Here is a 16,060-nt window from a genome sequence, read left to right on the forward strand (position 1 = left end):
GGTAGAATACACAAATGTACTTGGTGCTTTCTGTTTTGGAAGTCTATTAACTACTGATTTCATTTCTTTAATTAATATAGGCCTATTTGCTTCATTTATTTCTTTTTGTGTGAGTTTTAGCAGATGATGCCTTTAAAGGAATTGATCCATTTAATCTAAGTTATCAAACTTGTAGGCATAGAGTTGTTCATACTATTTCTTGATTATCTCTTAATGTCTAAGGAATCTATAATGATTTCCTCTCTTTCATTTTTAGTATCAGTTATTTGTGTCCTTTTTTATTAGCCTGACTAGAGGCTTATTAATTTCATTTATCATTCCAAAGAAACAGCTTTTGGTTTCATTAATTTTCTCTATTGATTTCCTGCTTTCCATTCATTGACTTCTGCTCTAATTCTTATTATTTCTTTTCTTCTTTTTACTTTGGATTTAATTTGCTCTTCTTTTTCTAGTTTAAGGTGGAAATTTAGAATACTGATTGTAGAAATTTCTTCTTTTCTAATATATATATTAATGCTGTATATATATTAATCCACTTTAAGTGCTGTTTTCACTGCATCCACGTATTTTGATAAATTGCATTTTCATTTTCATGTAGTTTAAAGTAATTTTAAATTTCTCCTGAGATATCTTCTTTGACCAGTGTGTTATTTAAGAGTATGTTGTTTAATTTCCACATGTTTGAAGATTTTCCTAATATTTTTCTGTTCTTGGTTTCTAGTTGACTCCATTGTGGTCTAAGAGAAGGTATTGTTTGATTTCTATTCTTTTAAGCTTGTTAAGGCGTGTTTTATATCCAGAATGTGGTCTACCTTGGTGAATGTTCCATGTGAGCCTAAGAAGAATATGTATTTTGCTATTTTGGATAAAGTGGTCAGTAGATGTTGATTATATTCAGTTGATTGATAATGCTGAGTTCAACTATGTCCTTACTAATTTTTGCCTGCTGAATCTGTCCATTCTGACAGAGGGGTATTGAAGTCTCCAATCATGATAATGAATTAATTTATTTCTCTTTGCAAATATATTAGTTTTTACCTTACATGGTTTGATGCTACATTACTTTTAGCAAAGATATTTTGCAAACTTTATTATATGAATAGTGCAAAACACTTAACACTTAAAGTCAGCAAAGCTTCATTTAAGTAAAAAATTTTATTTAAAAAAGATTATTGGGGTGCCTGGATGGCTCAGTCAGTTAAGCATCCAACTTTCGCTCAGGTCATGATCTCACAATTCGTGGGTTTGAGCCCTGCATTGGGCTCTGTGCTGACAGCTCAGAGCCTAGAGCCTGTTGAGGATTCTGTCTCCCTCTCTCTCTGCCCCTCTCCTTCCTGCTCATGCATGCTCTCTCTCTCTCTCTCCCTCAAAAATAAACATTTTTTAAAAAGTGTTGGCTACTAAAAAAAAAAAAAAAAAAAGATTATTACCTCCCAGTTGATTGATTTCTACTATATAATGTCAATCTTATGCAATATAATAAAAACTCCATCATTAGCTGTTGATTTCCTTCATTGCTCTTTTGAATCTTAAAATGCAGAGGAGGGTTACTTAGACAAACATGAAAAAAATTCAACCCAAATAAACTGTGCAAAGTGATTCCTAATAGTTATAAATGCATTTCGTCTAAACTATCCAAATAAGTAGCTATGGGATAACCACAGGTATTGATCCAAAGCTGGTAAGGGGTTTTGCTTTTGCAGCTTGGTAAAAGCTCTGCACTTGTATACTAGGTAAGAAGTCACAGTTTAAGGATGCATGCTCTGTAAATATTCACTACATATACACATTTAGCATCTGCAAACACTACAGATATACATTATCAGTGTACCCTCAAAAGTCAGGCACAGTTTTTAAAAATGAAGTAACTTGATTCTTAACATCCCCAGGAATCCTTCCTGAAAAGTTTTGACAGCTACCAATAAATCATTTCCATTGTGCCAGGGTTACAGCATCCCTGGGGCCTTTAGGGTTTGTTGAAAATGGATTTGCTGGCTTTTAGTATAGCTACTGCATCTTTCACTGCATGGTAGATAACATCCTTCACCTATAATTTATCTTCATGATTGGTATGAGTCTGTGACAGATAACAGAATTCCTTAGTAAGACAGAAACATTGTTTAACATGCTCTGAGAAACAAAATCATCAACCACTTGATACAGCTAAATAAGTTATGAACCTCATATGGAGTTCCTGTTGGGATAATTACCACATCTCTGAGAAACTTACAATTGCCCAGCCTTCAACTTCATACTCTTGATGAAGACGTTTTCTTAGTGACAGGTCTAAACACCAGATCTGATTAGTAAGATCGTGGTTGCTGGGTTTTCCTGAACTTGCTTTTCTGATAACTTTTAAAGAAATGCAATAACTTCTCTGTGTCTGTAGTGGTATGTATGTACCAGAAGATTCTTGGCTTCTCCTTTCCTTCAATAAATTGCTTTTTTATGAGTTCATGAAATTTTCTATCTTGGAAAGTTTTAAGGACTTCTCAGTCACTGTCCTTTTGAAATTTCCACATAGACCATGACACCAGCTGCAACAGATATGTCTCAGTAAAGATGATATTCCACATTTTTGATCTTCCAGAATAATTAGTCTACAAGCACCATACATCTTGGGACCCCAATCTGGCCAAAGTAGTTTGGTAGCCTAGAGGAAAAAATGCAGTTCACCATCTCACCTCGTGTACTCAAACAATGGAATGTTGGCCACCAGATCATCAAACCTGTAAGGCATTATATCTCTAAAATTTCTTCCTGGTAACCAGACCTTAAGTTTCAAAATCACTAATTCCTTTTCATTTTTCAAGAGATTTGGAACACCTTCAAGTACAATTCAAAAGTCTCCTTTTGTGACTTCAGTGATAATTTCATTTGTCCTTGCTATTGATTGAATGTGTCTCCCCCAAAATTCATTTGTTGAATCTAACCCCCCAATGTGATATTTTGAAGTGGGGCCATTGGGAGGTGATTAGACTCTGTCCTTATGAATACATCAGTGCCCTTATAAAAGAGACCCCAGAAAGTTCCCTTGCCTCTATCCTGGGAAGACACAGCAAGAAGACAGTTGTCTATGAACCAAGAAGTGGCCCTCACCAGACACCAAATCTTTCAATACCTTGAACTTGGACTTTTCAGTCTCCAGAACCGTGATAAATAAATGTTTGCTTTTTAAGCTATCCAGTCTATGGTATTTTATTATAGCAGCCCAAATAGACTAAGATAGTCCTACAATTAACTAGATCAACTTACTGGTTACCAAACTCTTTGATGAGGGAGTAAAGTTTTCAAAATTCAGCCTTCAATTTATGATGCATCCAGACACCATTACTGGCTACCCTGTTTCCCGTACTCCTTGAAAACATTCCAGTTCCTCTTATTTTTGGGGTCCTGAAAGCACAGTAAGCAATTACCACACAGCCAGTAGTGAGGAGTTATCAGAATGTCATGCTTAGTATCAATCCTTGAGGTTCTTCCATAAATCAGAGAAGTCTTATTTTCTACCAAAGAAGGAAAGATATCAAGGATTTTTTATGCATTCTTTTGTCCATTTTGTCTTTGTTTTCTGCGTTGACCTTCCCTCTTGTTGAGTCTGCTGGCCAATGTAAAGGAAAAGTGCTGGTTGGACAGATCAGCTTTATGCTGTTGGCTGGCTCGGAGGCTGCACCCTTGCCCACAGCTGCTGCTTCCAAGACTGAGGGATTCTACAGAAGCATAACACTAAGAATAGGTTTTTCCTCTCATTAAAGGTGTCTGTTTAATGTCTTCTTCTGAGGCTAGCTTTGAAAAGAGCTTGAATTTACTGTTTTAACAAGGACAATTTGCCTCTATCCCACATTTGATCTTACAAAATGAACAGTCTCCAACATTATAAAGAACTTTTCCAAGACTGACCTGTGTAGGCATCAAGTTCCTTGCTTCACAGACCTGACTCTTCATTCATCCCAGCCAAGGAAAACCTTGTAGGTAGTACTCTATTGGCAATTTTTGCTTTTCATTTGGTAGCAATCCGCACATACTCCAAATTTACAGTGAGGATACACCCAGTGCAAGTTGAAGATGGTAGTGTTGCACACATCACATATTTCTTAAATACCTTTGGAAGCCCACCCACCAGCAACTCTGTAAGAGCTGTTCTTAGTGTGACTCCATGGTTGACACAGCTTCTTTTTAAGAAATAACAATTTGACATCGTGGTCCCCAGTTTTGGCCAGCACACGATATCCAAATCAGTCGCCACCACATTTTTGGTTAAAAGTAACCATCAGCTAATTGTTCATTGTTATTACAAACCTTCTTACAAAGAGGCAACACAGGAAAAACAAGCAAACAAAACTATACGCGCACGCGCGCGCACACACACACACACACACCAGGTTCTAATAACTTAACAAATAAGGTTTCCTGAGGTTTGTGTGAGGAGACTTCTGATCACATAGCTCCCTTTTCTTATTCATCACTTACCTCAGAGAAATAGTGACTAAGATGATGAAATTGACATTATTTCAGTGATAGTAGGTCAAGAATGACTTGGAAAGCAAGAAGCAAAAAATCCGACTAAATAATAAGTGTAGAGATAGATGGTTGTTGATGTTGGTCAACCACTAAGCCATGTCATCAGGAGCCTAGACTTTCTATTTGTTTGCTCCATCATGTGTAGCTAGCTGTTAGTTTTCCATCTTTGTGTTTTCAAATTATGGTCTCAAGATACCCACTGAAACTTCAAGCAAAGAAGAAAAGGGAAAGACCACTTTCAGCCCCTACAATGCCACCCTGACAAAAGCTTTCCTAAAAGCCCCCAGTAGTTGTTATATATTTCACTGGCTAAGACTGGGTCATTTGGCCACATTTAGCTCCATGCGAATCTGGAAAATTCTCTTGTATGGAAAAGGGCAACAGGATTAGCTTAGATTAATTATGATTAATCTTCTGGAGGTGGGCAGACTATATTATATACAGGCAGTGCCTGTATTATATTACATATTATATTTAATATGTGTGTATATAACTAATATATACATATTATATATGTATATATACATGTATATGTATATATTATATTTAATATGTATATAATTATATAATATTATATATATTATATACAGGCAGTGCCTATATTAGCCAGCTTTCACTGCGATAATATTCCATAATAAGCAACTCCCAAAATCTTAGTGGTTTATAAGAACAGGCATCTGTTCCTCACTTACTGCACGTAGATCATCTGTAATTCTGCTGGGTTTGGCTGGGATCAACTAGGCTTGAATACAGACTGTGTGTGTTTTCATGTCTGCCCCATGCATATTCTTATTCTGGCACTACTGATGACCCTAGAATAGTCTCATAGCAAATGGTAGGTGTGCAAGAAGTCAGATAAAAATCACAAAATCACACACATTTAGAGTCTCTGCTAATGTCATGTACAGTAACATTCCATTTGCCAAACAAATTCCCTGGCCAATTCCAACACAAACTGGGCAAGGATATATATTCTGCCCGCTCCAGTGGAAATTGCTACAAAGTCACATACCAAAAGGTTTAGATGTATAATTCTATTACAGAAAGGGAATGAAGGACTAGGAACAAAAATCTAATCTTTCCCTTCATTCCAAATAAACTGGGGCTCTGAGAGCGAGAGAGAAAGGAATAGCTAGTGAGTAGCCATCCAACAGTGCCTTCCACACTAGAGCAATCAAAAGAAGACTTAGAAACTTTTTTTGTTTAGTTAGCAGGAAGAGGAGGAAGTGATGAAATGGATGTGATACAGATTGCTTTCCTGGGCAGGGCTTTCTAGCTATAGTTTGACAGACAGTTGAATAGGCTGACATACACAATTTAACATCTCAAACTCTCAATTCCACAGGCTGTCAGCATTTGAATTTCTGCTAACAACAAACACCTGTGATGCAGTATGTGACATATTATAAAGTACTTACATGAATACTTTATCCCCCCGCACCCAACAAAACTATGAAGTTCTCCTCATTTTATAGCTGAGAGGTCAAGTAACCTAGGCAGCTGACTATAGATGACAGAACTATGATTGGAACCAAAATATGTCTGATTTCATTAACTCAGGCATCTACTACCTGCCAGGAACCATGCATAGTGCTGAAGATGCAGACCAGTGATACAGACATAGCCCCTGCCCTCCAGGACTTTATTCTTAGTCTCTAAGCTATACAGCCCAGTGGACATTTATTACATGTTAACTAAAAAATGAATCCATTATACATGTAGGTGTGTATGTGTATATATATTTGTGTGTGTGTGTGTGTGTGTTATTTTTCAAATAAATATACTATATGCCAGTTACTCTGAGGGCTTTGCATGTCGGATACCAATGAACCATCATCAACTTTATGAAATAAGTACAGTTGTTCACCATTTTAAATATTAGGAAGCTGATATATGTAGAGGTTACCTTTGTCACACAACAGAAGTGAAGGAACAGGATTCGGACATGGGCAGTCTGGCTCTAGAGCTCATGTTCTCACAACACCATACACAGCCCATGACTAATACAGACTTACTTCAATATATTAATGCATCACTATAGCTTTTTCTGATGTATTTTCTCATTTAAAAATACTCATTATTGTTAGCCTGCACAGGTTAAATGAATCCCCATAACATTCATTTGGCTTTGAAAGTGAGAATGGACAAATTGTGTGAGTTGTTACAACCAGCAGGACTTAAAGCCTGGAATTATAAAACTCAGCAGGTGGCTCTGGGAGAGCCTAAGGGCATTAGGAAGCAGAGACCCCACCTATAAAGAAACAGCATAACAAACAGCTCTTGCAGATACAGCATAGAATCAGTAGGTTGAAAAATGCCTGGGGCATACAGGCGGGAGAGTGACTCACTCATCTCAAAGTGTGGCCTAGAGAGGCAAAGATCATGGAGAGACTCCACAATGAACAAAGGAGTTGGCAAGTGCCATCTCCGTAAACACAGGGCCACCTGTGGGAAACAGCACTGCAACAACACTTGCTACCTAACTTGCTTACACCAAGCCTGACCCTCATGCTTGGAAGGATCCACACTTCCCAGTCACACTTGCCTCAGTCCCAGTGCTATGCTCCCCCTCCCCCAGAAGACAAACCCCCCAAAATCTCATCTCAGACTTGTGCATTTTATGAGACCTCAGTTCCAGAGGTGGCGGGTCTTATTTCACAAGCAGAACAGCACAAATCTTGTCAAAACATGCCCCATCCTTCCTGGGGACCAAACAATGGCCACAACAGGCAAAGAGAACCTGTCCAGACAACTAGACTGAAGGAAAAAGAGACCAAGACTCAACAGCAGAGCCCATGCAACACACATAGGAGGCACTCCCTGAAGCAGCAGGCCCTGGGGTACAGGGAACACTGCACTGCAGGGCATACAGGACCTCTTCTTCATAAGGCTGTTATCTTCAAGAGCAAGAAAGGTAGCTGATTTTCCTAAAACACAGAAACAGACACAGAGAGACAAAATGAGGAGACAGAGAAATACGTCCCCCCAAAAAAGAATAGGACCAAATCACAGCAAGAGACCTAAGCAAACAGATATAAGTAATATGCCTAATAGAGAATTTAAAGTAATGACCATAAACATACTCACTGGACTTGAGAAAAGAGGGGAGTACATCAGTGAAACCCTTAATAAATAGATAAAAAAGAACCAGTCAGATGAAAAACACAAGAAATGAAATTAAAAATACACTTGATGGTTTAAATAGCAGGCTAAAAGACAGAGTAATGAAAAGTAACCAAGCTGAAAAAAATGAGAGGGAAAAAATTATGCAAATTGAGAATAGTCTTAGGGAACTCAGCGATCCATCAAGCACAATAACATTCACTTTATAGGGATCCCAGAAGAAGAAGAAGAGAGAAGGAGGGGCAGAAAAATTTTTTGAAGAAATAATAGCTGAAAACTTCCCTAATTTGGAGAAGGAACTAGATATCCAGATGCAGGAGGCAGAGATCTCCACTCCCCCACCAATCAACCCAAGGAAGTCCACAGCAAGACACATAGTAATTAAAATGGCAAAAAATGGGGATAAAGAAAAAAATTTTAAAGCAGCAAGAAGAGGGAAGACAATTACATACTTATGGAGACATCCCATAAAAATATCAGTGGGTTTTTCTGCAGAAACTTTGCAGGCCAAGAATGACAGGATCTATTCAAAGTGCTGAAAGGAAAAAAATCTGCAGTCAAGAGTAGTCTATCCAGCAAAGCAATCATTCAGAATAGAAGGAGAGATAGTTTCTCATACAAACAAAAGTTAAAGCAGTTCATGACCACTAAACCAGGCCTACATGAAATAGTAAAGAGGACTCTTTGAGTGGAAAGGAAAGAGAGTATGAAAAGTTAAAAAAAAAAAAAAAGTAGTGGAAGTATTTCTGAAAAAATGAGTCAAGGTATTCATAAAATAAAAGGATGTAAAATATTATACCACATATCCAAAATGTGATGGGTAGAACCGTAAAGAATGGATTTAAACCTAAGCAACCATCCACTTAATATAGACTGCTATATGCAGAAGACAAGATGTTCTATACAAACCTAATGGTAACCACAAATCAAAAACCAGTAATAGATATCCAAAGAATAAAGAGAAAGAAATCTAAGTATAACATTAGGAAAGCAATAAACCATGAAAGACAGCAAGAAGGGATCAGAGAAAAACTACAAAAACAACCACAAAACAGGGGCGCCTGAGTGGCTGTTGGTTAAGCGTCCAATTTCAGCTCAGGTCATGATCTCATGGTCCATGAGTTTGAACCCCATGTTGGGCTCTGTGCTGACAGCCCAGAGCCTGGAGCTTGCTTCAGATTCTGTGTCTCCCTCTCTCTCTGCCCCTCTCCCACTCATACTCTGTCTCTCAAAAATGAATAAATGTTTAAAAAATGAAAAAAAACCCAACAACCACAAAACAAGTAATAAAATGGCAATAAATACATACCTATCAAAAATTACTTTTAATGTAAATGGACTAAATTCTCCAATAAAAAGACATGGGGTGTCAGAGTAGATAAAAATTAAGACCTATCTATATGCTGTCTACAAGAGACTCATTTTAGATCTAAAGCCACCTGCAGCTTGAAAGTAAGGGGATAGTGAAATATATATCATGTCAATAGATGTGTAAAGAAAGCTAGGGTAGCAATACTTATATTCCACAAAATAGACTTTAAAACAAAGATTATAATAGGTGACACAGAAGGACCCTATATAATAATAAAGGAGACAATCCAACAAGAGAATATAACAATTGTAAACATTTATGCAGCCAACATAGGTGCACCCAAATACATAAAACAGTTAATAACCAACGTAAAGGAACTAATCAATAGTAATACAATAATAGGGGACATTAACAGCCCACTTACATAGATGGACAGATAATCCAAACATTTCAACAAGGAAACAGTGGCTTTGAATGACACACTAAACCAGATGTATTTAACAGATGTATTCAGAACATTCCATACTAAAACAGAATACATATTCTTTTCAAGTGTACATGGAATGCTCTCAGGATAGATCACATATTAGCCCACAAAAACAAGCCTCAAAAATCAAGAATTGAAGTCATACCATACATATTTTCCAACCACAGCACTATGAAACTAGAATGACAAGAAAAAAATCTGGAAAGAGCACAAATACGTGGAGGATGAATATATGCTACAACACAATGAATGGGTCAATTAAGAAATCAAAAAATAAGTCAAAAAGTAATGGAAACAAATGAAAATGTGAACACAACGGTTCAAAGTCTTTGGGATGCAGCAAAGGCACTTCTAAGAGGGATGTTTGTAGCAATACAGGCCTACCTCAAGAAGCAAGAAAAATCTCAACTAAACTAAGACAACTAAACCTAACCTTACCTCCAACCTAACCTTACACCTAAAGGAGATAGAAAAGAAGAACAAAATCTAAAAACAACAGAAGGAAGGAAATAATAAAGATCAGAGCAGAAAGAAATGATGTAGAAAATAAGGAAACAATAGAAGAGATCAATATCAATAAAACCAGGAGCTGTTTCATTGAAAAGTCAACAAAATCTCATCAAAAGAGAGAGGGGTAGAGAGAGAGAGAACCCAAGTAAACAAAATCACAAAGAGGAGAAATAACAACCAACACCACAGAAATACAAACAATTCTAAGAGAATATTATGAAAAATTATATGCCAACAAATTGGACAACCTAGAAGAAGCGGATAAATTCCTAGAAACATATAACCTACCAAAACTTAAACAGGAAGGAATAGAAAATTTGAACAGACCAATAACCAGTAAAGAAATTGAATCAGTAATCAACAACTACCAACAAACTAAAAGTCCAGGACCAGATGGCTTCACAGGTGAATTCTACCAAACATTTTAAGAAGAGTTAACACCTATTCCTCTCAAAATTTTCCAAAAAATAAAAAAAGGAAGGAAAATTTCCAAATTCATTCTATGAAGCCACATTACCCTGATACCAAAACACCACATGAAAAAGGGAACTACAGACCAACATCTCTGATGAACATAGGTACAAAAACCTCAATGAAACACTAGCAAACCAAATCCAACAATACATTTAAAAAAATCATTCACCACAATCAAATAGAATTCATCCCTAGGATGCAAGGTGGTTTGATATTTGCAAAAAAAAAAATGTGGTACGTCCCATCAATAAGAGAAAGCATAAAAAACCATATGATCATTTCAATAGATGGAGAAAAAGCATTTGAAAAAGGACAATATCCATTCATGATAAAAACTCTTAAACAAGTTAGAGGAAATATACCTCAACATATTAAAGGCCTTATACAAAAAACCCACCACTAACATCATACTCAATGGTGAAAAACTGAGAACTTTTCCCATAAGGTCAGGAAAAAGATGAGAATGTTTTCTCTCCACTTTTATTCAACATAGTACTGGAAGACCTAGCCACAGCAATCAGACAACAAAAAGAAATAAAAGGCATCCAAACTTATAAGGAAGAAGTAAAACTTTCACTGTTTGCAGATGATATAATACTATATATAGAAAACCCTAAAGATTCCACAAAAAAACTACTAGAACTGATAAATGAATTCAGAAATGTCACAGAATACTAAATCAATGTACAGAAATCTTTTGCATTCCTATACACTAATAATGAAGAGCAGAAAGAGGAATTAAGAAAACAATTCCATTTACAATTTCACCAAGAGCAATAAAATATCTAGGGATAAACTTAGTTAAAGAGGTGGAAGACCTGTACTCTGAAAACTGTAAAACATTCATAAAAGAAATTCAAGGCTACATAAAGAAATGGAAAGACATCCCATGCTCATGGATTAGAAGAAAAATATATGGCTAAAATGTTAATACTACCCACAGAAATCTACAGATTTAATGCAATCCCTACCAAAGTACCAACAGCATTTTTTTTTTTTGCAGAGCTAGAACAAACAATTCTAAAATTTGTATGGAACCACAAAAGACCCCAAATATCAAAAGCAATCTTGGAAAAGAAAAACAAAACTGGAGGTATTACTATTCTGGACTTCAAGTTATATTACAAAGTTGTAGTAATCAAAACAGTATGGTACTGGCATAAAAATAGACACATAGATTACTAGAACAGAATAGAAAACCCACAAATAAACTCACAATTATCTGGTAAATTAATCTTTCTGAAAGGAGGCAAGAATATACAATGGGAAAAAGATAGTTCCTTCAACAAATGGTGTTGGGAAAAATGGACAGCTACATGCAAAAGAGTGAAAGTGGGCCATTTTCTTATGCCACATACAAAAAGAAACTAAAAATTGATTAAGGACCCATGTGAGACATGAAAACATAAAAATCCTGGAAGAGAGCACAGGGAGAAATTTCTCTGACATCAGCCATTGCAACATTTTTCTTAATCTGTCTCCTGAGGCAAGGGGAATAAAAGCAAAAATAAACTATAGGGACTGCATCAAAATAAAAAGCTGCTGTACAGCAAAGAAACTGATCAACAAAACTAAAAGGCAACTTTCTGAATGGGAAAAGATATTTGCAAATGACATATCTGGAAAAGGGTTAGTATCCAAAATATACAAAGAACTTACACAATACAAAAAAATAAATAATCTAATTTAAAAATGGCAGAAGATGTGAACAGACATTCTCCAAAGAAGACATCCAGATGGCCAACAGACACATGAAAATATGCTCATCGTTAATGATAATCAGGGAAACACAAATCAAAACTATAATGAGATATCACTTCATAGCTGTCAGAATGACTAAAATAAAAAACCCAAGAAACAGCAAGTGTTGATGAGGATGCAGAGAAAAAGGAACCCTCTTCCACTGTTGGTGGGAATACAAACTGGTGCAGCCACTGTGGAAAAACAGTATGGAGGTTCCTCAAAAATTAAACATAGAACTACCATATGATCCTGTAATCACACTACTGGGTATTTACCCCAAAAATAAAAAGATGTTAATTCAAAAGGATACACACATCCCTATGTTTATTGCAGCATTATTTACAATAGCCAATCTATGGAAGCAGCCTAAGTGTTCATCAACTGATGAATGGACATAGTAGATGTGGTATGTAAGGGCACCTGGGTGGTTCAGTCAATTAAGCGTCCTACTCTTGATTTTGGCTCAGGTCATGATCTCACGATTTGCAGGTTCAAGCCCCACAATGGACTCTGCACTGACAGCATGTAGCCTGCTTGGGATCCTCTCTCTCTGCCCTCTTCCCCCAGCTTGTGTTCTCTCTCTCTCTCTCAAAAAAAAAAAAAAAACATTAAAAAAGAAGATATAGATTATAATATATATAAACATTAAAAAAGAATATATCTATTATATATATACACACACGCACACACACACGCATACATAGAATAGAATATTATTCAGCCAAAAAAAAGAATGAAATCTTGCCATTTGCAACAACATGGCTAGAGCATAATATTAAGTGAAATAAGTCAGCTAGAGAAAGACAAATACCATATGATTTCACTCACATGTGGAATTTAAGGAAAAAAAGAAAAGATCAAAGGAAACAAAGAAAGAGGGACACAGAGAGAGGAACCAAGAAACAGACACTTAACTGTAGAGAACAAATGGATGGTTATCAGAGGGCTGTGGGTGGGAGCCTGAGTGAAATAATTAATGGGGATTTAAAGTACACTTATCATGAAGAGCACTGTATAATGTATAGAAATGTTAAATCACTATATTGTACACCTGAAACTAATGACACTGCATGTTAACTATACCAGAATTAAAATTAAAAACTTAATAAAAACTAATTTTAATCATATAAAGACCTATGAAACATTTTATGTTAAAAAGTGTTCCTCATGGGGCACCTGTGTCTCAGTAAGTTAAGCAGCCGACTTGGGGCTCAGGTCATGATCAGATCTTATGTCTCCCTCTCTCTTTGCCCCTCCCCTGCTCATATGTGGATGCGTACACGCGCTCTCTCTCTCTCTCTCTCAAAAATAAATAAGCATTTTTTTAAGTGTTCTTCACACTTGACAAACTTGGGATTATGGGTCTGGCATTTTTAAAATCTAAAATTATAAACTAAGAGGGAAAATATTAAAATATAAAACAAGTGTCATGTCTTTTTCCTTAAAACTCAGACACTGGATTTCAGTTATTCTTTTTTTTAATGGGTGTTTGATATTTACTTAATACTTCACAATCACTAGTCAATCATAGTACGTTCTAGGGATAATTGTGCACATTTTTATTCAAATCTCTCTGTGTGGAATGCTGGCAGCGCCACTGGAGAGGCCTGGTCCGCAGGCTTGGGCCACAGTTGCCACGGCTTCCACTCCAGGCCCTTCTGCTTAGCTGCAGTGAAGCCCCATGACCCTGCCAGGGGCCAGGGGACACTGCTGAGCCCCGGTTTCCACCATGCCACACCCCGGCACCCCTGCCCGCCCCCGTGGCCAGGCTGCCTCAGCCCAGTGTGCTGCAGCCTGCCGTGCCCAGCTGCCAGCCTTCCAACTCCAGAGCAAAATTTTCAGATTATACGACATGAATATAGTCATTATCAGAGGTGGAAACATTCTGAAGTCGTCCTTAATCAGAGTGAAGCTTGTACTTTAGAGACTCAGCCTGACTACTCAGCGTGCATACTGCCTAGTTCTTCTGAAGATTCCTTCTGAAGAAGAACCAGCCCCCTGTACCCTTCTACAATTTGGAGTAACATGAAAGCATCTCTTAAAAGATTAGAAAGATCAAATTTGGGAGGGGTATGAGCAAATCCTCTATACCAGTCTAGCAGAATATGAATCTTCTGTGAAATTCATACATGATCGATCACATTATGCAATGATATGGGATGAGGCCAACAAGCTATGTGTCCTGAAACTTTTTTGCATATCTGGGGACCAGGTTTGACCACAAGACATGCTATCACATTTCAGCTCCAGCTTTCCATCCTGACAACACATAAATGCTTCTTTAGGTCCATTTTTTACAACTTCAAAGGACCTTAAAACTGTCTGGTTGCCAGGGGCACCTGGGTGACTCAGTTGGTTGAGCAACCGACTTCGGCTCAGGTCATGATCTCATAGTTTGTGAGTTTGAGCCCCACGTCAGGCTCTGTGCTGAAGCTCAGAGCCTGGAGCCTGCTTTCAGGTGCTGTGTCTCCCCCTCTCTCTACCCCTCCCCTGCTCACGCTCTGTGTCTCTCTGTCTCTCAATAATAAATAAACCTTAAAAAAAAAAAAACTGGTTGCCCAAAGCATCTCTTTCTTTTCTCTTCATCTAATAAACAGCTGTACCCTACTGGGTTAGATTTTCCAAACAAAAATACCTGAAGTAACAGTTTAGCAAAGTATGCCTTCAGTGGCAGTCAACAAGCACAGTTCTGTGTGTGTATGGGTATTTTATTTGTATTGTGCAGATGTTTTTTGAACTTAAGGATTCTGGCTGTGAATTTGATGCATGACCAGTTATGGTTAAAAACATCTGTTCGGTCTGCAGAAGATTATTAGTATTTTGTGACCATTGCCTGGTAACAGTGGATTGTTTTACGTGTAGGTATTATTTGTTAAATGCGGGAACTGTGGTCAGGCAGGGAACATGAATCATAAGCTAGGACAGACATTAGGTATGATTATGATGACATAGCAGAGGTCCCTGGTCCTAGGTCTCAGGTGCGTAGCAAGGGATTAGGACAAACTGGAAATGGGCCATTGGGTACCTGGACTTTGCCCAGCCATGTTAGAAAATTACTTTTGAGGACCTTGAGGAAGATGGCGGCGTAGGAGGACGCTGGGCTCACCGCGCGTCCTGCTGATCACTTAGATTCCACCTACACCTGCCTAAATAACCCAGAAAACCACCAGAGGATTAGCAGAACGGAGTCGCCGGAGCCAAGCGCAGACAAGAGGCCCACGGAAGAGGGTAGGAAGGGCGGCGAGGCGGTGCGCGCTCCACGGACTGGCGGGAGGGAGCCGGGGCGGAGGGGCGGCTCGCCGGCCAAGCAGAGCCCCCGAGTCTGGCTTGCAAAAAGCGGAGGGGCCTGACGGACTGTGTTCCCACAGCAAGCGCGACTTAGCGTCTGGGAGGTCATAAGTTAACAGCTCTGCTCAGAAAGCGGGAAGGCTGGAGGACAAAGGGAAGGAGAGCTGCTGAGCCCCCGGACGACAGAGCTCAGTTTGGTGGGGAACAAAGGCGCTCGCCAGCGCCATCTTCCCCGCCCATCCCCCAGCCAAAATCCCAAAGAGAACTAGTTCCTGCCAGGGAACTTGCTCGCTCCGCGCAAACACCCAACTCTGCGCTTCTGCGGAGCCAAACCTCCGGCAGCGGATCTGACTCCCTCCTGCTGCCACAGGGCCCCTCCTGAAGTGGATCACCTAAGGAGAAGCAAGCTAAGCCTGCCCCTCCTGCCCCTGTGCACCTTGCCTACCCACCCCAGCTAAAACGCCAGATCCCCAGCATCACAAGCCTGGCAGTCTGCAAGTAGCCCAGACAGACCACCCCACCCCACAGTGAATCCCGCCCCTAGGAGAGGGGAAGAGAAGGCACGCACCAGTCTGACTGTGGCCACAGCGGTGGGCTGGGAGCAG

General features: G+C 38.6%; 2 pseudogenes; both read right to left on the minus strand.

Annotated features, from left to right (window-relative positions):
• Window positions 1-1,966: 1,966 nt before the first annotated feature.
• Window positions 1,967-3,368, minus strand: LOC147578590 (lysine-specific demethylase 3A pseudogene; annotated as a pseudogene).
• On the minus strand, window positions 2,041-4,264 carry LOC112866491 (lysine-specific demethylase 3A pseudogene; annotated as a pseudogene).
• Between the last annotated feature and the right edge of the window lie 11,796 nt (window positions 4,265-16,060).

The sequence above is a fragment of the Puma concolor genome, chromosome C1, assembly GCF_028749965.1.
Source record: "Puma concolor isolate L17-30 chromosome C1, mPumCon1.1.hap2, whole genome shotgun sequence".
Lineage (NCBI taxonomy): Eukaryota > Metazoa > Chordata > Mammalia > Carnivora > Felidae > Puma > Puma concolor.